This window comes from Myotis myotis, unplaced genomic scaffold (assembly GCF_014108235.1).
Source record: "Myotis myotis isolate mMyoMyo1 unplaced genomic scaffold, mMyoMyo1.p scaffold_m19_p_16, whole genome shotgun sequence".
Lineage (NCBI taxonomy): Eukaryota > Metazoa > Chordata > Mammalia > Chiroptera > Vespertilionidae > Myotis > Myotis myotis.
The window spans coordinates 2,237,258-2,257,545 of record NW_023416320.1 but is presented as its reverse complement, the minus strand read 5'-3'; the positions used below and the strand labels follow the sequence as shown (position 1 = coordinate 2,257,545).

Sequence of the window (20,288 nt, the reverse complement as noted above, 5' to 3'; positions counted from 1 at the left end):
ATTCTCTAACCCATCCACCTTGTCCCACTGGCAGTGGGGACAATGTCAGCTTCCGTACCACCCACCAGAGGCCAGAAAATGCTGAGAAATATCAGCACTAGGGACAGAAACCAATCCAGGTCCACAGAGAAGAGGTTGCTATATCCTGGACATAGTACAGGCCACACAGGAGGAGCGATGAAGGTGTTCAGACCCCCGGAGCCAAATTAAGTGAACATGCTTGAGGGAGGAGGGGGGAAAAGTGCAACAAAAGGTGACCTCAGCTGAGAAAATAATCAAGATGCTCAAATGGAGATTATGACGTTCCCCGATGGAGACACTGGACAAATGGCCTGTTGTAACCCATTTCCCTGAGTCCTGAGGCTGCAGGCCTTCAGAGAACGGGTTCTAAGCCCTTCAAACACCCCCGACTATTAACCGTTAGCACCTTTGTGCATGTGCTTTGAGCCGTCTCAGAGCTGCGAGATCAGTAAAGATGGAGAGCCCTGCGCAGCCTGGAGCTCCGAGGCGGCCCACGTGATTAAGAGGTCCTGGCTGGATCAGCACCTGCTGAGATGCCCGGAATCCAACACAAAATTAACTGCGCAGTGGAGACCTGACGGGGAATGGGGAAGAGGCACCCAACAGGCGGCCTGGAGAAATGCTGACGCTCTGATGTGACTTTCCACGTGTTTGCTCCCGACGGGCAGGGGCGAGAGCCCACGTGCCGCCTTTTTCTGTCCTTCATAGCAGCTGGCACGATGCCGGGCAGGAAAGAGGCGTGTCTGTGTGTGTGGAGGGACTGTCCGTGTGGGCACATGATGCCGAATGTGCCCGCGGAAGGCTCTCCGCGCTGCGGACTCTTCCTTGGGAGCTTTTGGTCTGATGTTCCCCTTGGCCGACCTGGGGCTCTCCTCTCACACTGAGAAAAAGTCACGCGTGCTCGTAAAGTCTCAATATCCGGGGTAGCACATTGCCCACAAAGCGCAGAACAGCACTGACCTTAGGAACCTCCTCAGTTCTCCTGGGAGGTGCGTTAGGAGATCTTATTCTCTTCAGGGTGAAGCCCAAATGTCAGCATGGCAACCAGTGCTCACCACACTCCGGCCTGTGGCAAACTCCCAGCTCAACGCCCTACGCTTTTCCATTGGGCACCTTGAAGTTCCCGAACCTACCACACTCTTCCAGCCTCTGATCTTCTCACTCTGTCCCCACCTTTCTGGGAACGGCTCCTCTCCCCCTCACCTGTCCCATGCCTCGCTACTTCCTTTAGGATTCAACTCAGATGCCATCCCCTCTGTCCTCTCATAAACTCTTCACTTATACCTCATCCCAGCAGCTGTCATTCTGTGCTGCGATTTATCTTTTCCTTTTTTTTCTGTTCTGTGTTAGAAGCTGCTTGAAGATGAGTTTGGTATTTTATTCATCACTCTCCTCTCAGTTCACATAACCATGCCTTGTATAGTCTAGGTATTAAGTACGTTGTTTGTTGAATGAATGAATGAATGAATGAATGAGTGATGGGCTAAAGATCAATCCAGGAAGATAGCATAAGAACCTTGCTGTGTTAAGGATCCCATTCTCTTCATTACTTCATTGATGGACTCCACTGAATCACCGTGATGGGAGCCACACTCTAGATCTCTGAAACCCACAGCCATTGTCAGAGCTTTTCTGGGAAAAGAATCAAAGTCGGCCTGAAAGCACAACTTGGAGCCACATAGAGAGACCACGGGAAGCCTCACGAGCAAATGGAGGTCATCCGGCCCTGGCTTTCTTCTCGACCTGGACGCAGGCTGTAATATGGAGAGCGAGAAAGAATTCAAATAAATGAAGAAAGTAGCTGATCTTGTAGTTCCCGTCAGTGCTTGCCATTAATAACATGTAAGTCAAAACTTCACACTCGGCAGTTCTTCCCATTAGGGAGGGAGCTGGGGAGGTCCTGCCCCAACCCACATGAAAGCCATTTCTTTCTTCTGTCGTTTGGAGTCCAAGCCAAGCATTGGACATCCAGGGTCTCACAGCTAGTTAGGTGGGAAATGGTGAGGGTGTGGGCTGGTAGATGGTTGGGCAGAAGGATGGATGGATACGTGCATGTATGTATCCTAGGAGACTAGGAGAAGGATGATAACTAGGTGAAATTAGCCCTCTCCTTTCCTCTCTCTGAAATCAATAAAACGATATTTAAAGAAGACTAGGGGAAATTGAACGATAAAACTGCTTTAAGGACACTTGTATGCTTAGGAGAGGTGATCTCCTCCCCAAGCTGAGAGTTTGCTCTGAAGGTAGAGGTAAGGGAAGGCTTCATCTCCGAAGGGTACCACATGCTGCCAGTGTCCAGCAGGACCCTCAGGTTAGTTTCCCCTCCTCGAAGGGAGAGGGACGGAGTTAGTAGGGAATGTGCACATGGGGAAGGGTTTATAACCTGAAAATGTCTCAGGGATTCAGTGAAACCAGAGGTTCTAGTATTTCACTTTCTAAATCTTTCTGGTAACTAGACCATGGCCATAAAGGATTGCAGATATATGTGTGAAAAGTGGGTAAAATCAACAAAGAAAACCCTTTTACATTCTACAATTAATAGCTATTGTTATAGATACCGACAGCAACATAAATGAAACACTTCCAGAGAACTGTGGAGGGAGGGGTTGACTTTGACCTGGGAGAGGAGGTAAGCTAGAGGAATTCGGGTGGCGAGCCTCACTCATTCTGTCATCCTCCCCCTCGACCACCTACACAATTTGTCAGGACTCCAGCTCTGAGGTGTGAAAATTATGAAGTCACATAGCATTTGTATTCATCAGCATTCACTCTCAGACCCCCGGGGCATAAATCCATCCCCGCTAACCTCCAAAGAGTAGTCTAAGGGCATGTTACTATTAAGCACGCATCGGGGGCTGAAGGAGTGCCAAGAGGGAAATTACCTGTAATAAGAGCCATTTGTCAAGCAGGTTGTCCAGAGTTCAGAGACACAGGTAGACCCCATGGCCAGGGCTGGAAAGCCCAGCAGGTGGTCTCTTCAGGCTGCTGGCTGCCACTTCCTGAGTCATCAGGACTTGTAGGATGGGGATGTTTCGTGGGCCACTCGACAGCACTCTTGTCATCAGCTGACTTGCCTATCCACCCCAGCAAGGATGAGGGATGACATCGCTTGTTCTTCTCCCGTGTTCGCAACCACAGCCCTTTTTAGAGAAGCCAAGCGCACTGGCTTTTGTCTTGGATTGACATCAATAGTTTCGGGGAAAAATTGTCTGTAACTCGGGAAAATGATGGGACCTTAGTTAGTGCTTTGATATTCAAACTCAAGTACCGGGGGAGCTTTGACATCAGGAGAAAGGAGGCTGGAGGAGAGTGCTCCAGGCGAGGAAAAGCCGAAGCAAGGACCCAGGAGAACAAGACTACTTCTCCGTGTTCCTGGGGAAGGGTCGGCAGGAGGCAGCACTGCCTGCCCAAGGGATTCCAAGGCAGCATCCTCAAGGGAGGGGACCTCTGATTTGGGGTCAGGGCAGCACAGGGTTCAAATCCCAGCCGGGCCACTTACTGACAGGGTGATGGAGGTGGGGGTAGGAGCCCCTGAGCCTCCGTGTCCTTAGTTGGAGCATCATCCCATACATCGAGAGGTCACAGGTTTGATTCCTGGTCAAGGGCACATATCCAGGTTATGGGTTCAATCCCCAGTCATGGTATATATGGAAGGCATGTTAATCCTCGGGTGAGGATTAATAACAAACAAAAACAAAACAAAAAGACATCCTTAAGGAAGAGAGGGAGGCAGATCAAAGGATGCCGATGCCAGCCTCAGATTCCAGCTCTAATGCTTATTAGCCACCCCGCCTGGAGCCCCTTAGCGTCTCTGTGTCTCTGCATCTGTGACACGGCGACCACGTAATCTGCCTCAGGTGGGTCGTTGTGAGGATCCAGTGAGTTAGGACGTGCAAAACCTTAGAAAGGGCATCGCACATGTGCCCAGATGTAGAGCTCTGCCCCCCGCCCTCCGCCCCGGGGACACAGACGCCACAGGTCCACAGGCGCTTGTGTGTCAGGTGTTTTACGGGAGACCTGTTCCCTAGCCACTGGCTCCATGCTGCCCCCCCTCCGCTTCTCTCATAGCCTGTCCCTCCCCACCTCTCCATTGATGTGACTCCGGGCTGGAGGGACCTGCGCTTGCCCGGGGGACAGTTCTCTGCTCCCCGGGGGAAGCCCTCGGCTTTTCTGTGGTCCTGGGGGAGCAACGGGAATCCCTCTCTCGTGTAATTCCTCAGGAGAGCTGCCAGAAAAATACAGTAAGTTCATTAATTTGAATTTCAAATGAACAATAACTTCCATTGTTTTAGCATAAGTATATCCCAAATATTTCATGGGGCATACTTTCACTAAAAATACATCTGTTGCTTCTCTAAAATTAGGATGGAACTGGGCATTCTGTATTTTCCTTTGCTAAATCTGGCAAGCCTGTCCTTCGTGCCCTTCTATTTCCCTCTTAAGGCACCCTTTGTTTATTGCCTCCTCGTTCCTGCCTCCCCAGCCCGGAGGGCAGTGACTGCGTGTTGTTGCGTGTGGTCCCCGCCTCCAAGCAGTCCCAGCCCTGAGTGGGCACGCAGCAGTGCGTTTGCTGATGAAAGATGCAGAGCCTCTTGCCCCCACTGCACCTCAGGCACTCACAGGCACACACACTGCTCCCCACATGCAAGCGTTTCATTTCATTCCTTAAGCAGCCACGTGGTGTTTTATTTTATTTAATTTATTAATTTATCTTTTGTTAATCCTCACCCGAGGATATTTTTTCCATTGCTTTTTAGAGAGAGTGGAAGGGAGGGGGAGAGACAGAGAGAGAAACATTGATGTGAGAGACACATTCATTGTTTGCCTACCTCACAGACCCTAACTAGGGCCGGGGATCAAGCCTGCAACCCAGATACGTGCCCTTGACTGGAATTGAACCCTGGACCCTTCAGTCCATGGGCTGACGCTCTAACCACTGAGCAACCGACTAGGGCCACATGGCATTTTTACATTGAGTGTTCTCTGCTCCTACCTGCATGGCCTCTTGTCATCCCTGTGTCTCTCGGGAAGGTCTCAAAACCGTGTAAGGTCAGAGCCTCCACTCTGTGCTGGTCCAGGTCACCATTCCCTGAGACCTCCTCCACCTCTTCTTTGATTAAAGTCGTGTTTGCCTCCCCTCCCGCTTTTGTAGCAATTACGTTAATTAAGCTAATTTTTCTTTGTTCCCTCTTTGCAATTTGCATAAATGGCAAATTTATATATAGTGCCCCTAATTCTCCCGTAACTGCTCTGTAATTAACAGGATGCTCAGGCTAAATATAAATAAGCCTCCTGCTAAAATGCCGATAAAGGCCGGGCGAGAAGAAAGGCCGGGAGAAGAGAACAGTTCCCAGCCTGTTCCGGGCTCATTATGCCTGATTGGGTCTCGTTCAGAGGAGACCCAGCTAAAGGTCGCTGCTGCCAGTGTCTCCTCGAGCCTGCCTCCTGGAGCAGTTTCAGGACAAGATTTGGGCCATTTGCTCGCAATGAGAATAGTTTTTCAAGGGGGTGGAGCAGTGTGGCTGGAGGGAGACAGTGGTGTGGCGGCCCGAGAGGCTGGGTCTGAGGTTCTGAGCAGCTGGGTCACCTTGAGCTAAGGAACAACGAAATCGCATACTTGGGCCCCAGGCGCTTTCCAGCACCTGCTGGAACATGCAGGAAGGCAGCGTCCCATCATCTCCCAGATGTGAGAGCACCCCAGTGATGGCGGTGTGCTTAAAAGGCAGGACTAGTCCAGCTGGCGTGGCTCAGTGGTTGAGCACCGACCTGTGAACCAGGAGGTCACGGTTTGATTCCTGGTTAGAGCACGTGCCCGGGTTGTGGGCTCGATCCCCAGTGGGGGGGTATGCAGGAGGCAGCCGATCAATGATTTTCTCTCATCACTGATGTTCTATCTCTCTCTCCCTCTCCCTTCCTCTCTGAAATCAAGAAAAATATATTTTAAAAAATAAGATAGTACTAAGTCGTGATTGAGATTTCCTTCTATGAATGCATGTTAATGTATTAATATGCGGCTTGTGTACTAGTCCTTGGTGTTGTAATGGAAAAGGTGGTCTTTGGATCCGGCCCTAATTCTCCCCCTCGCTCTGTGACCTTGGGAAGATGACACAGTGTGTCTAAGACCCTTTCCTTCTGTGTGGCGGGGTACCATGGACCGATATTCCCTGGAAGACCTCACTCCCAGGACTCTGTGCGGAGTCCTACTCAAAGCTGCGGCTTATTACAGGAAAGACTACCAAGCAGGCTCAGCACAGGGCGAAGGCCCATGGGCAAAGCAGGGATGGGGGGGCTAGCACAGCTCCTAAGACCCCTGTCCCGGTGGCATCACCGAACACGCGGGCGGGCAAGCTCCTTAGAAATTCAGTGCCCAAGGTTTCTATGAGGAGCTGGGCACATAGGTACCCTCTGCCCGCTGCCAGAATTCCAGACTCCCCGGAGGACAGCAGGTGTTCACCATAAACCACATCCTTTGTACAAACAGTTTGGGCACCGCGTGTCACTCTGATCCGTTAGGGGACGTTGGGCACCCTCTCAGAATCCAAGTCCCCACACACTCGCCTGGAGCCGCCGAGATCACACAGCGTGCCCCCTGGGCGTTAAATAACGTGGTCCCCAGCCTATGACGACATGAAACAGGATACACAAGCGGGAGGCCAGAGCCACGCTCACTCAGGAGAGAATCCCAGCCTGGCTTCAGGAAGCAGCTCAGGCTCAAAAAATCACAGTATTCCTCTGTGTAAAGGGATTTACAGTGGTTCCCAGTGTGTGCATGGAAGTTAGAGAGGACAATGCAGGGAAGGTGCTGGTGTGTTTGCCCCCCGTGCCCAGCATGGGGATTGGCACAGGGAAGGCTTCCACAGAGCGTTCGCTGATTGGCTGAGAACCCTTTGCTGTGGGGCATCTTGAAAAGACTCAGTCAAAGCTGCTCCCATTGAGACACAGACGCTGAGTTTCCTGTCTGATGGGATTCAAAGGCCCCTTGTTTCAACATGACATCCCTGGAACGTACCCAATTACAGTAAAAAAAATAAAAAAGAATTTAGGAGAGAGAGTCTTCAATAATTTGGTGGCTAAGGAAATCTTATTACTAAATTGTCTCATGAGAGATATTTTAATGGTGTCACGAGGGAGATGGCTTTTGTACTGAATGTAGCTCCTGACGGGCCCTCAAAGGGAGTTTTGCTAGTATCCCCGGTAGCCAACGAGTGTCGCTTTAGCATGATGTGGGGGAAAGAATACAGGTTCTGCCTGAATTCCACAGCTGCTTCAAATCCTGGTCACTCCCGGTGTGACTGGACAAGCCAGTCAGATTCTCTCTCAGCCTCAGTTTCTCCTTCTATAAATGGGCATCGAGCCCTGGCCCGTGTGTCTCAGTTGGTTGAGCATCGTCCCTTGCACCCAAAGGTCACTGATTCAATTCCCAGTCAGGGCACATTCCTAGGTTGCGGATTTGGTCCCAAATTGGAGCATGTGCAGGAGGCAACAATTGATGTTTCTCTCTCTCTCTCTCTCTCTCTCTCTCTCTCTCTCTCTCTCTCTCCCCCCTCCCTTCCTCTCTTTCTAAAATCAATTAAAATATATATTTTTAAAATTGGCATAGAGGTCCTTCCCGCAGAGTTGTGTTAAGAAGTAAGCTGAGAAAACGCATGCAAGGCTTCTACGGAGTAAGAGGCACGTACTGTTATTTCTCTTCCTGGAGGGAAAAGTTTGATTATTTAGCATCCGAACCGGAGCAATGGTTTTCTCAAAAGACCTGTTAATTGAGAGGCCTTCAGGAAAGAGCTTTTGCTTTTTGGTTTAAAATCATAATCATTGCATTGCCGCTGTTCAGAGAGGTACTCACACTGTATTAGACAGCTTTGCTGAGTGACAAATGGTCCCCAAATCTTAGCTGCTTACGACAGCAGATGTGTATCTCTGGTTCTCCTCACATGCTGGGAGCTGTGGTTTGGCTGTGACTGCTTGGCTTTGCTTCATGGATCTTCTCCTTCTGGGATCCAGACACAGTGGGGGGAGAGCAGACCTTAACATATGGAAGAAGGAAGTTTAGGAAGGGACAGCTACCCTGCCCCAAGATCTCCTTGTGAGAAAACCCAGACCAAGGTGTGTGGAGAGAGTTGTTGAAGAGCAAACAGCGTCTTTATAGCCAGCCCACACGGGAGAACTTTCCACCCAGCATGCCAAGAGCAGCATGGAAACTAGGAATGATGGGGACACAGAGGAGGAGCCCAGCCTTGGGGGTGGGGGCGGCCAGGAAAGGCTTCTTGGAGAACATGATGGCATCTGAGTCCAATCTTCCTTCAGCGGGAAGGGAACTGAAAAGCCAGTGGCCGGAAGGTGAGAATCCGTTCCCTGTGTCTTCTCTGCGGGGGAGGAGCTGATTGGACGCCCGTCTGCAGTTCTCTCCTCCTGGGGTTTGCGAGGCTCTGCTACATCCTCTCTGGGGAGTCCGTGCTCTTCCATGATTTGCCAAGCACCCCTCTCAGCCAGGCAGCCCAGAGTCTGCTACCAACGGAGATTCCAGGAGAAAGCGGATCCCGGTGAAGGGTTGGAGGGAAAAGATGGTTTTGTCATCGCCCTCGGCACCCTTGATGGTCTTCCCTGGAGGAATGGCAGCACCTGCTGGCAGCCTGCCAGGCACAGGGGGTCGGCTCAGCCAAGCCACAGACACATCCGTTCAAACGGGGAAGGAAAGGCTGGTCCCGGGAACTGGAAGCTGCCGGGTGCTCTCCAGGGGAACTGACCCGAATGGTCCTCCGATGCTTGTCTCTGATGACCTCAGCTCTGACTGGGACCCATGGAGCTCAGGAATAAGGGACCTTAGAGGATATGGGGACTGTGGTCCAGATCCCTCATTTATATGGGAAATGGTCAGGACGTTGAAACCACACCGTGCTGTCCAATGGTACCGTGGCGGTCCTAGTCATAGTCATACTCGATACCAATTATTAAACTGCCCGCGGGGCCAGGCACTGTGGTTGGTTCCTTAAACATGTGATCTCGAATCCTCCTGGCAATTACATGAGACAATTTGTTTCCATTTTAGGAGGAAGGCATTGAGGTTCAGAGAGAAAGGTCTGTTCCAGGCCATTGCCCCTGACCACCTCCCCCATTCCCCACTCTGGCTGCAGGGAATCTAGCATGGACTCCACAGACATCCCCTGCTCCCGCCCCTTCCCAAGGCAGAGCTGCTTGTCAGTGTGCTCAGAGCCAGAGAAAAGACAAGTGCATCTGTGTCAACTCCGTGGCTCCTACCGAGCAGCCTTATATAAATGCCCTTTCTTCCTCGGAAATCCTTCAGGTTTTTCTCAAACACGAACATCTTCTTTTTATAAAATTACTCAAAAATCCAGCTCTTTACTTTTTTATCTGTTCGTCCCAGACCCATCAAATCCCCAGCATTAGAGCTTATCACCACTCACCAGCCTGCAGTGGGCGCCAGCCACGCCCACTTTAATGACATATAACAGATTTATGGGACGCAACAAGCTTGCACACGTGTTGCTTTTTGAACCTTACCCTAATTAACTCCCCAGATGGTGGTATTATCCCCATTTTTCTGAGGTTCAAGAAGATAAATTATGAGTTGTTGGCGATGGGAAGCAGGAGGGTTAGAACACTCTATTGTCTCTCCTCAAATCCACTGTCCAAGAACCACACGAAAGAACTGCCCAAATGCAAGTATAAAAGTAAATAAGACCCACGCTGTGAGCTCTAGGAAAGAGGCAGACTCAGGCACTTGCATCCTTAGGTCCGGCTGTCCACAGGCAGGAGGTCCACTGAGTACCTGGCGCTGTTCTAGATGCTGAAACATTCCAGGTGGATAAAACCCATGCACTGAGCTCAAGGGGTTGGCGGCCTAGTGGGTGACACACACAGGCTACATAGAGCGAGCACAGAGACCAAGACGGGCACATATCATGGGAGTAGCGTTCACCAGTCATGGGCTTGTTTTTCTTCCTTACCTGGAAGTGATGATGGTTGGAACTGAGCTGATATGTTTACCAGGTGTCCAGGGTCCACCCACAGGGGCTTTTGTTTTAACCCTTTCCTGTCAGCTACTCTCCCTCTTTCTAGTTTCTTAGAAGAGCTTGTCCAAAACGGGAATTTTTCATTCCTTGGAGGTTTAGTGTAACTTGACATTATCTAGTGCTATTGCCTTTCTTTGGGGGTGGTGAAAAGATTTTTGACCAGTAATTGAATTTACTGAATGGTCAGCTAAGGTTTTCTATTTCTTCTTGAGTCAATTTTGGTAATTTTTGTTTTTCTGAAAGTATTCGTCTCATCCTAGTAATGAAAACCATTGTCACAGTACTATTCACAGCATTGTTTAATGCTTACTAAATTTTCTCCTGAAACCAGAATTATGTTCCCCTGTTGTTCTTAATATTGTTTATTTGTGTCTTTTCTTTTTTTCTTGAGCAGTCTTTTCAGAGAGCTATTTTATGAACCTTTTCAATGAGCCGCCTTAAAAAAAATAAACATCTTTACAGTGCCCTTATTTTATAATTTATTGCTTTTTCATTATATCTTTTGTAAGTTTTTTTTTCAGTTTATTCTGCTTCTTTTTCTAGCTTTTGAATTAAATATGTAGCTTCCTAAGATTCATTGTTTTCTAAGACTTCCATGTAGGGCAATATATCTCCCTCTGAGTATCCTTTTAATTGCATTGCACAGGTTTTAATATGCGGTGCCTTCATCATCATTCACTTCTAGATTTCCATTATGATCTCTGCTATCACTCATGAATTATTAATTGTAGTTTTTTGATTTCTAAACATATGTTGTGTTTCTTTGCATGGTCTCACTCAAGTAAGGTGGTGGCAGCCTATTTTCTTTCCTACAGCAATAAAGCAGTGGCTTCTGGAAAAAATTTCCGGTGGGGGTGATAAACACATCAGGTCTAATTCACAGGGAAAAAAAAGTAGAAATAATGGTCTTAGATCAATTATACAACTACATAGAGTAGTGTTTACTTACTGATGACTTGAGTCTGATTTTTTATGGGAATGTTATCATTCAGCCAACATTTAGCTACCACTCAATATATGCAAGGAATAGCCCTAGCTGGTTGGCTCAGTGGATAGAGTGTTGGCCCATGGTCTGAAGGGTACTGGGTTCGATTCTGGGGTACGTGGAGGAGGCATCCAATTGATGTGTCTCTCTCTCACATGGATATTTCTCTCCCCCTCCCTTCCACTCTCTCTAAAAATCAATGGGAAAAGATCCTCAGGTGAGGATCAACAACAGAAAAAGTATTTAGATATATTATGTAAGGAATGTGTTTGGGACCAGGGAGACAAACATGTGCTGAATTCTGTGAAGGGGGTCAGCAGAGAGGGTATGGGGTGAGTAGAGAAGGGGAACCTGGCCCAGAGAGATGTCAGGTGAAAATGAGGAGGACACACAAAGGCTCCTGGGGAGGGGTTGGCTTAGCCGTGCCTTGAGGAAGAGGCAGAAGTCAGCCTGGTGGTGGAGCGCTTCTGTAGGCAACGGAACAGCCTGGGCAGGTGCTCAGAGAAATGGGTGGACGGAAGCACAATGCAGGGATGGCTAGAGCCTCAAGCTATTATTAAACAGGGCGTGGAGATGAGAACAGAGGAGTGGGGCAGGCTTCCTAAGTGAAGATGTGAAAGCCAGACTCCACTCCTGTCCATAGCCCTCCAGTCTCTCCAAGAACTCAGGCTGCTTCCTTTGCTTTGAGAACCAGGGGGCTGGTGGTCCTTACCTTCCTCTAACAGAAAATGAGAGCTATCCAGTCTTCTAGCAACTCAAGGTCTCCACCCCCCTCACGCCTGCACAGATGGAGAGGAATGACAGCAGAGCCGAGACTGGCTTCTACTGTAGGCCAGACGCTTGCGAGGGCCTTACGCCCATCTCTCTCATTCAGCTGTACCTGTCGGAGGGAGTCCTGATACTCTGCTTCCTGTGACAATTGAGGAAGTTGAGTTTCAGTATGGGGAGTACTTGCCCAAGGTCACTGAGGCACAAAGTCCAGTCCCTTCAGGTCCAGCTGGCCAGTCCCAGGACAGGGTTGCAGGGGCGGACAATCCCAGGAAAGGCTGGAGCAGCTGTGCAGTCGGCCCTAGGGAGGAAGGGGTTAAAGCACCTCAGCCATATTGATGCTCATGACCCCACCTCCACCCCGAACCCCCACATCCCACCCAATGTACCTGGGGTTACCTGGGAAATTTGAGGGGCCCAAGGCAAGCCCAGGGCAGCTGGTCAGGATTTGGCTAAAGGCTGGGCCTTTGTTTGGTTGATCCAGGCACAGCGTGTGTAAGCAGATGGGCTGTGGGTGGGAGGAGGGTTCCAATGGAGAGAGATGACAGCTGCCTTGAGAAAGGAACATTTGAGAAAAGCAGAAAGATACTTAGAGAAGACATTCAGGTCTGGGCATTGGTGTGTGTGATTTATTCCTCTCCTTTGTAACCTTAAACAGCCTTTGGAAATAATACAGGCAACAAACTACCTTTCTCTCCCAGGTTTTAGGAACTGATTTGTGCTTCAGCAGAGGAGGAGGTAGAGTGGGGTGGGTATGAGTGTTCGTGTATGTGTGTGTTGGTTTGTTTTTATTGATGCTTATGTGGTGAGAGAAGACTTCATTGTAGATGGTGGCAACTCAAGAGTTTCAACTAAATCCAGGTTCCAGCAATAGACAGAGCTCAGAGACCTTGGAGAGGGCTCAGGATGGAGGTGGGCAATGGAAGCGCTGTACACAGGATCTTCCCACCCTGGAGTGCCACCGTATGACTGAGCACCTAGCCTTTGCTGTGTTAAGCTGCTTAGGTGTGGGGGGTTGCTTGTTACTACAGCATAACCTGACTTATGCTAACTGATACATAGGTAAACCATTTGTTGAACATTTGCTATTGCTATCTTTACACAAGGCCGTCAGGGTACATGATGACAAAGATTTCGGTTTCCACTTAGTTCATGATGAAGTAGAGAAATAACCAGACAATTACCATGCAGCATGATACGTACTCAAGTGCAGTTTGCTTTGGGTGAATAGAACAGGAGCATTCAGGAGAGTTGGAGGTCAGCGAAGCCCAGAGAAAGTGACATTGAATGGGAATCTGAAGAGGGATGCCGATGAGGAAATATGCAGTTTTTTGAGGACGAGGCCACAAGCTGTGCATGAAGCAGTGGCAGTCCCCAGTAGGTGATTCTGTGTCCCACCTTCATTCTTCAAGAGCTTTCCCCGGATCTAGTCACCATCTTTCCGGAACAATGCCAAGTCTCTCCCTTTGCTTCTCAGCACACAGAGTCCTCTCTCTATTCCGAGCCCCCTCTGCTTGGAACTGCAGACTGACCAGACTTCCTTTCGTGTGGCCATCTGCATGTGATGGGCTTCAGGGACTGTACAGACAGGCATGAGTCATTCCATCTTGTGACTTAGAAAATATGTCTCAGAGACTGAGTCACAAAACCATAAAGGCTCGGAACATTTGGATCGGCGACCAAAGGAAGAAAGAGTGAACTTTCTCTTCACACACAAATGATCTTGGTACAGATCTGTAATAAGACGTGGAAACTGAAGGCTCCCATAAGCACCCCAAGCTAACGACTCAGACATTCAGTGCCAGGTCTTTGGGTTTGCAGTTTCCAAAAGGAATGTCGGAAGTCCTGTCCCAGGGCTCTGGCTCCCTGAAGGGCATGGAAGGAGAGAAATGATCAGATTTCTTCAGCAATGCCGCTATAGTTTTGGGGGCCAGCTAAGGTCTGGTGAGAGCCTTCCATGGAACAATTCCACGCATGAGCCTGCAGTGGAGGGCTGACCCCCAGGTAGGAAATGTGGAGGGTGGAACCTGGGGAACCCTGCTGTGTGGGGCCCAGTGTTCCTCAAAGAGAGGGTGTTGGGAGTGTTCCCCAAAGAGAGGGTGTTGGGAGTGTTCCCCAAAGAGAGGGTGTTGGGAGTGTTCCCCAAAGAGAGGGTGTTGGGAGTGTTCCCCGAATAGAGGGTGTTGGGAGTGTTCCCCAAATAGAGGGTGTTGGGAGTGTTCCCCAAATAGAGGGTGTTGGGAGTGTCCCCCAAATAGAGGGAGTTGGGAGTGTTCCCCATGAACCAGTGCGGGACTCTGGGGTGAGAGAAAGCTAGGACGGGAATGTTCCAATCAATAGGGCTTCCCATTGGGGTGGGACCCCACCATCAAGAACCTGGGTTCCTGGAGTCTGAGCGGCTTTCCGCTGGTTTGGGGAGTCTTAGGGGACGTTCTCAGAGGATTTCCTGGATGTGGTTTCCTGTCTTTCCCCCAAATAGTGCGTTTTCCATGTGAACAATTGGGCCGTCAAATTTCTCTTGATAGATTTAATGCTGGCAACTCCATAGGGCACCCGTGGAGCCAGGCAGGAGCAGGTAGGGGGAAGGCTTCCGGAGGGACCAAGCCCCCGCCCCCGGGCACTCAAGAAGGCATGTTCAGGTGGGTCCCTGGACAGGCCCTCGACAGAGCCCTTGGGAAGGTGGGGCCTGGATAAGGTGGGCCTGGAGGAAGCTGCTGGGGAAGGTGGGGAAGGAGGCTCCCCTGTGGAGGGCCTCCAGGGTTGGGGACTCCTTTTGTCGAGGGGACTCCCCTGTGGAGGGGCTCTCCTGGGATTCCATCTCCAGGGTTTGAGCTCACGTCCCAGCGCTTCCTGAACGAGCCCACGGCACCGAAGGGGCGCTGGGCTTCAGGACCCCGGTCTTAGCTCCAGCGCTGCTGCCAGTGTGTCTGTGACCTTGGCCACGTTTCCACTCCGAGGCCCAGCTTTCCCTCGAGCTCCCAGCAGCCTGGGAAGGAGCCGGCAGGCCTCTGGCTGCTCACCTGGGGAACCACGTGTCAGGGCAGCGAGGCTCTGAGCGCTGATCTGCAGGTGGCAGCTGCCCTGTGAGGTGGATCGCTGTCACCCCTCACCTCACAGACATGCCACCGCCTAGGAAGGCTGTCCTTTCCAGAAGCCCTCTTGGCGGGTGGAGGGGCAGGCAGGCAGGTGTTCCCCCTCCCCCCGTGTCCTTCCCCCCCAACTCCACCCCCTGGGCCAGTCCCCTTTGCTTCTGCTCCCACGCTGGCTGCACCAATGCTGGTGCGATTTTCAGAAAACGTTTAGCATCACTTTCACAGACTAAGACTTTCCCTACGTGACAGAATTTCTATGACGTTCTGCCTCGAGGAGCATCTGCGCAGCTACGGCTGTTCCGTGCGTGGGATACACTGTGACAAAGGCCGCGAGCCTGACACGCCACGCCTTCCAGGAGCCGGCACTGCTTTCCTTTCTAAAGCGAGTGAAATATCCCTTCAGGGAAATGCAGCCCGGGCTCTCGTGGAAATGAAAGTTTTGTCCTCATTTGAGGAAAGTTCTGGGACCTTCTGGGTCCTGAGTCATCCCTGAGCCTGCAATCAAAGTCAAAGCCACCTGGGCTGTTAGGCTCCCAGCCGCTTTCTTCTCAGAATGCCATTAAATGTGCATCTCGGGTGGATGACTGATCTAGTGTTCCAGGCAGAAAAGCTCATCGGCGGGGTGTTGCTAACTCACAAGCAAGGAGAAGTCTGGGCTCGAAGGCTGCAGGGGACTTTGTAGTTTGCATTTTCTTAAAGGCCCACTGTTTGCAGTTGCTTGGACTCGTCTTCTCCTAAGTTAGGTTATGTTGGCACTTCTTCCAAAGGCCCTTCAAAGTGACGCCTGCCTCTCCATCTTTATCGCCTCCTCCATTACTCTCATCACCATTTTGATCCCCCTGCTCCAGCCTGCAATGTGTTTTTAAATATATATATTTTTATTTCCAAGAGGAAAAGAGAGGGAGAGATAGAAACATCAGTGGTGAGAGAGAATCATGGATTGACTGCCTCCTATACGCTCCCTACTGGGGATTGAGCCTGCAACCCAGGCATGTGCCCCGACCGACCAGCTGTGCTGATTCTGGAATGGAACTGTGACCTCTTGGTTCATAGGTCGATGCCCAACTGTTGAGCCACGCTGGCTGGGCCAACCTGAAGTTTTTTGATGCCCAAATCCGTGTCCGGAGTGCAGCGGACGCTGGGTGGGAAGTCCCCACCTGCTCGTGCCGCTCTCTTGCACACTCTCCTTCGTGTACACCCGAGTCAGCCTCCTGCAGGCTTACCAGGCCCTCCTGTTCACACAGGCCTCCCTTCTCCAGCCGCATCCCTCTCACAGGCGTCTTTACTCTGAAGTGACCGAAGGCATGCTAACCGCCATCCTTCCCCCGATCTGACTTACTCGTTCTCGTCCTGCGTATCTGCTGAGCTGGTCTCTCCAATGAAGACAGTGCTTCTACCTGCTCCCTCTGTTGACTTATCTCCATGGACTGTCACACACATTCGTTTATCTGCATCCCTTATGGGACCATAATCTCCTACGGGGTTGGACTCATCGGAGGAAGGTCAGTGCATCATGGACTCACAATCTGTGTTCATTGAATGAATCAATGCACTGTGATGAGCACCCGGACGAAACCACAGAGGAACTCGGCCTGAGGAGGCCGGGCTCGGGGCCTTCCATGACTATCCCAGTCAACTCGATTCTAACCTCACACCACTGGACCCTCCTCTGTGTCCCAGCGGTCCTAGCGCAGAGCCTTGGACACACCGAGGGTCAGTAATGTTTGCGTGAATAATGGTTGGACCTGCCAGGTCTGGCTGTGGGCAAATGGTTCCCTAGGAGCTGGGACCAGGGGTGGCCACGGGGCTGCAGAAGGTTCCAGTGACCAGAAAGGGAGTCCCACTCTTTCCTTTCTTGTCCTCTTCTCTGGGGTCACCTCGAGAGGATGGGGAGAAAGTCAAAACAGCTGGGTGATGCCATTAACCACCAATAATCCGGGAAGACCGCCGACTGCTTTTGAAACCAAAGTAGCAATAACTCCCCACGGGTCCATTAACCTGTAGCCGAAATTAGATGATGGAGAAATAACATTAAGTGAAGAGCCACAGTCCTCAGTTAATTGAAAGGCAAACTTGTGAATTACAAGATCATTCTCTTTGAAAGGCGGACTGTTCCATCGCCCGGGGACCCTGGGGACCCCTCGCGAGTGTCCAGCTCGAGGTTCATTTGAGAGAAAGACATTTCCTCTGGGGGCACTTCAGAAATCTACTTGTTGCAGGAAACAGTTTAAACATGGGTAAGATGGAAAGCTCTGGAAGGAGGCGCAGGGAGGTGAGCTTAAATCTTGGCTCTGCTGCCCGCTAGCTCTGAGACCTTGGGGAAGTTCCTCAGTGTCCCTGAGCTCCCCCAGTCTGGTCTGTTATTGGGCGTGGTGGCGTGGTGGCGTGGTCCTAACAGGTACCTCCCAGGCTGGTGAGGAAGGTGTGCACAGAAGCACATCATGCAATACAAGGGGGGCCGACACGGCCAGGAGGACTCTGGGAGCATCCGGGGGACCAGCTCTAGCCAGGAAGGCCAAGGACGGCTCCTCAGAGAGATGCACCTGGGCCAAATGATGAAGGAACAGGTGCAGTGGATAAAGGGGGTCATTGGTCTGGCCCCAGAAGCCCCAGTTACTGGGACTGGGCCCTGATCCCTGCACATGCAGGAGGTGGCAGAGCCCTGTCCCCCTAGAGGCCAATGGTTGCAATAAGTCAACCGCATCTCTGAGTCAGACGTTTCAGGTCACCCGCATGTTGAGTCAGTATAGAAGCTCTTGGGAATTTAAGGTCGGCTCCATTCATTCTTTAATATTTGAGGAAAGTATGTGGAGCTTGCAGTATATCCCTGGAACGTGCATGTACATTGGTGTTCTTTCCAGGTGGAGGCAAAAACAAAAATAGAACGTGGAGGTCAGCTCACTGATCAGACTTCCTCCCTCCCTCCCCTCCCACCCCCCCATCCTGAGCTTCCATATTTATTCCCTTCCTCGCTCCTATGAAATTCCATATTCCTCCTCACCTTGACTTTAGTGGAGCCTAGAGACCCGGCCGTGGTCATTCTCTGGGGACCGAGGGGAGCAGGGCTTGTTCCGTCCCTTCCTGATGGCACCGGAGGACAGGGCATTGTCTCCATGTCCCTCTGCCCAGGCAGATGGCAGGGAGCACTGTGGGTTCCCACAGGGGGCGCACTGTCCTCCTCCGAGTCCCCCGCGGGCCCTGTGCTGGACGGAAGGCACAGGGAGAATTTTGAACTCTGCTCCTGCCTTTTCCGAACACGGGGCCCTCCCGCGGCCCCAGCACTCGCCTCTCTCTCTGCAGGGCCTTTCAACCGTCCCTTCAAACCCATCAGGCAGCAGCAAGACTGGAACTCAACACTTCCCACTGCAGCCTCTTCCCAGTTACACCACAGAGCCCCCGCCCTCCCTGTGGGCCTTTTCCCCCCCTGCCAGGCGACGAGGCTGTCACTGGCCCGGACGAGGACAGAAGCCAGCCGGGGACTGCTTCCTGGGTCGTGAAAGTAAAGGGATAGGCCTCTGTTGGCTCCTTCTGCGAAGTTATCCCAGGATTTAATTTTCGAGATGTGGAGGAAGCAGGACTCGTTCCCTGGTCGGACTAATGATCGCACTCATGAGTCGTGGTGACGAGGTGGCTTTGGAGGTGCCACGGCTGTCCCACGGAGCCACGGGGCAGAGGGCGCCGGGGGGGGGGCTCTTGGGGACTCACTGTGCGGCTCCTGAGGAATGAAGCCATCGAGTGGATCTGGGTGTTTCTATTGGGAGCGGGCCTTGTGCTCCGCGGTGAGTGGCTCCGTACAGACAGGAGGGATGTGGGACGGTGCACCACGCCGTCGAGCTTGCTGGTCCCAAGTTTCGGGACAAAACAATCCACAGGGAAAAGGGCTTGTCTGGACAACGTGATTCAATGTGAACATGCTGGATGCTGGCACGGCCCCTGGGAATGGAAAGCCCAACACTCGCCTGCTGCCGGTGGACAAGGGCCCCGAGTGTGGCCAGGCTCTGCTGCCCCTATGTGAGCCGAGCGTGGTGACACCTGTCGGGGTCAGGGCTCCTGGGCCCAGGGCAAGCCTGCAGCGGAGCCCCTAGGGGACTCATTTCTGCTCTAGAGACAAGGAGATGGGACCCGTCATTGTCTCCCTAATCGCCACAGTTACCATGTATTCACACGCTACTTGTTTTCGGATTGAATGTTTTCCTTTTCACTTAACTGAATCCAATTTTAAAGCTTTGCCATTTCCTCAGGAATAATATCTATAAAATCACAGGTTTCGTTTGTAATGACATGTTTTCACACGGTATCCGTTAGAAGGTCCTCAGTTGAAAGCAACTGGAAATAATTCCAGCAACCTGAGCAAAGGCAGTGTTTGCTGGAGGGATATGGGGTCCTCAGAGGACTTCCAGGAGCCAGAAGATCGGGCTTGAAGGCAGCAGGTATCAAGGAGTCAGCTGACCAGACGACAGGACCATGGCAATGGCCCTACAGCACGTCCACTCTGGTCTCTGCAGAACACCGTGGCCATGCCACAGCCACTGCACAGATATGACCGCCAGCCACCTCCAGCCATCACTGTGTCGTCTGCTCAGTATTTAAAGTCCTGGGAGAGCTCCTGGTGGCCGGACCCAAGTCACATCGGGACCCTGCCTATCTGGGACGAGGTGGGGAGAATGAAAGGCTAGTCCCTTCGACTCCCCTAGGTGGCCAGTGACCCCCAGGCAGCACGGAATGGGAGACCCCTGGCCCTGCAGTGTTGGCATCATTGCAGACAAGTGACCGCCATGGTGCTAGAGCGCGCAGGCTCATCTGTGCCTCGCTGCAGAAATATGGCCCTGGTTGGGGGTGTTTTATTTAGGGGGGGAGGGGTAGCTATTCTTATTTGCAGCTGCAGAGCCTGTAGAGAGAGCTGTTCTCTAACTCTTGTCATCTGACTTTCCACGCCCATCGGCCCTTCTCTGAGGACCCACAGGGACTATCACAAGGGTTGCTTTTGGGGAAGGGAGAGCGTTGACGATGGCGAAAGCAGATGTAAAATTTTTACTTAGGTAGGATTTGAATTTCTCTATAACAACTATATATTTCTTCACTTAAAAACGATTTTTATTATTTTTTTCTTCTTTTCCAATTACACTTGACGTTCAATATTATATTCATTTCAGATGTACAGCATTAGTGGTAAGGCATCTGTATAATTTACAAGTGTGCCCCCCGTACCCACCTGGCCCCATCCATAGTTATTATAGTCTCACTGACTATATTCCATGCTGTACTTGGTATCCCCAAGACTATTTTATTATTGCCAATTCGTGCTGCTTTTTCACCCAGTCCCCCAACCTTTTTCACTCAGTTCCCCAAGCCCTACCCCCTCTAGCAACCATTAGTTTGTTTTGTGTATCC

At 51.2% G+C, this 20,288-nt stretch overlaps 1 protein-coding gene across 1 annotated transcript in view; it reads left to right on the top strand.

Moving 5' to 3' along the window:
* Positions 1–20,288, top strand: part of KHDRBS3 (KH RNA binding domain containing, signal transduction associated 3) — a 276,012-nt gene that overhangs the window by 119,502 nt on the left and 136,222 nt on the right. The window lies entirely within an intron of this gene.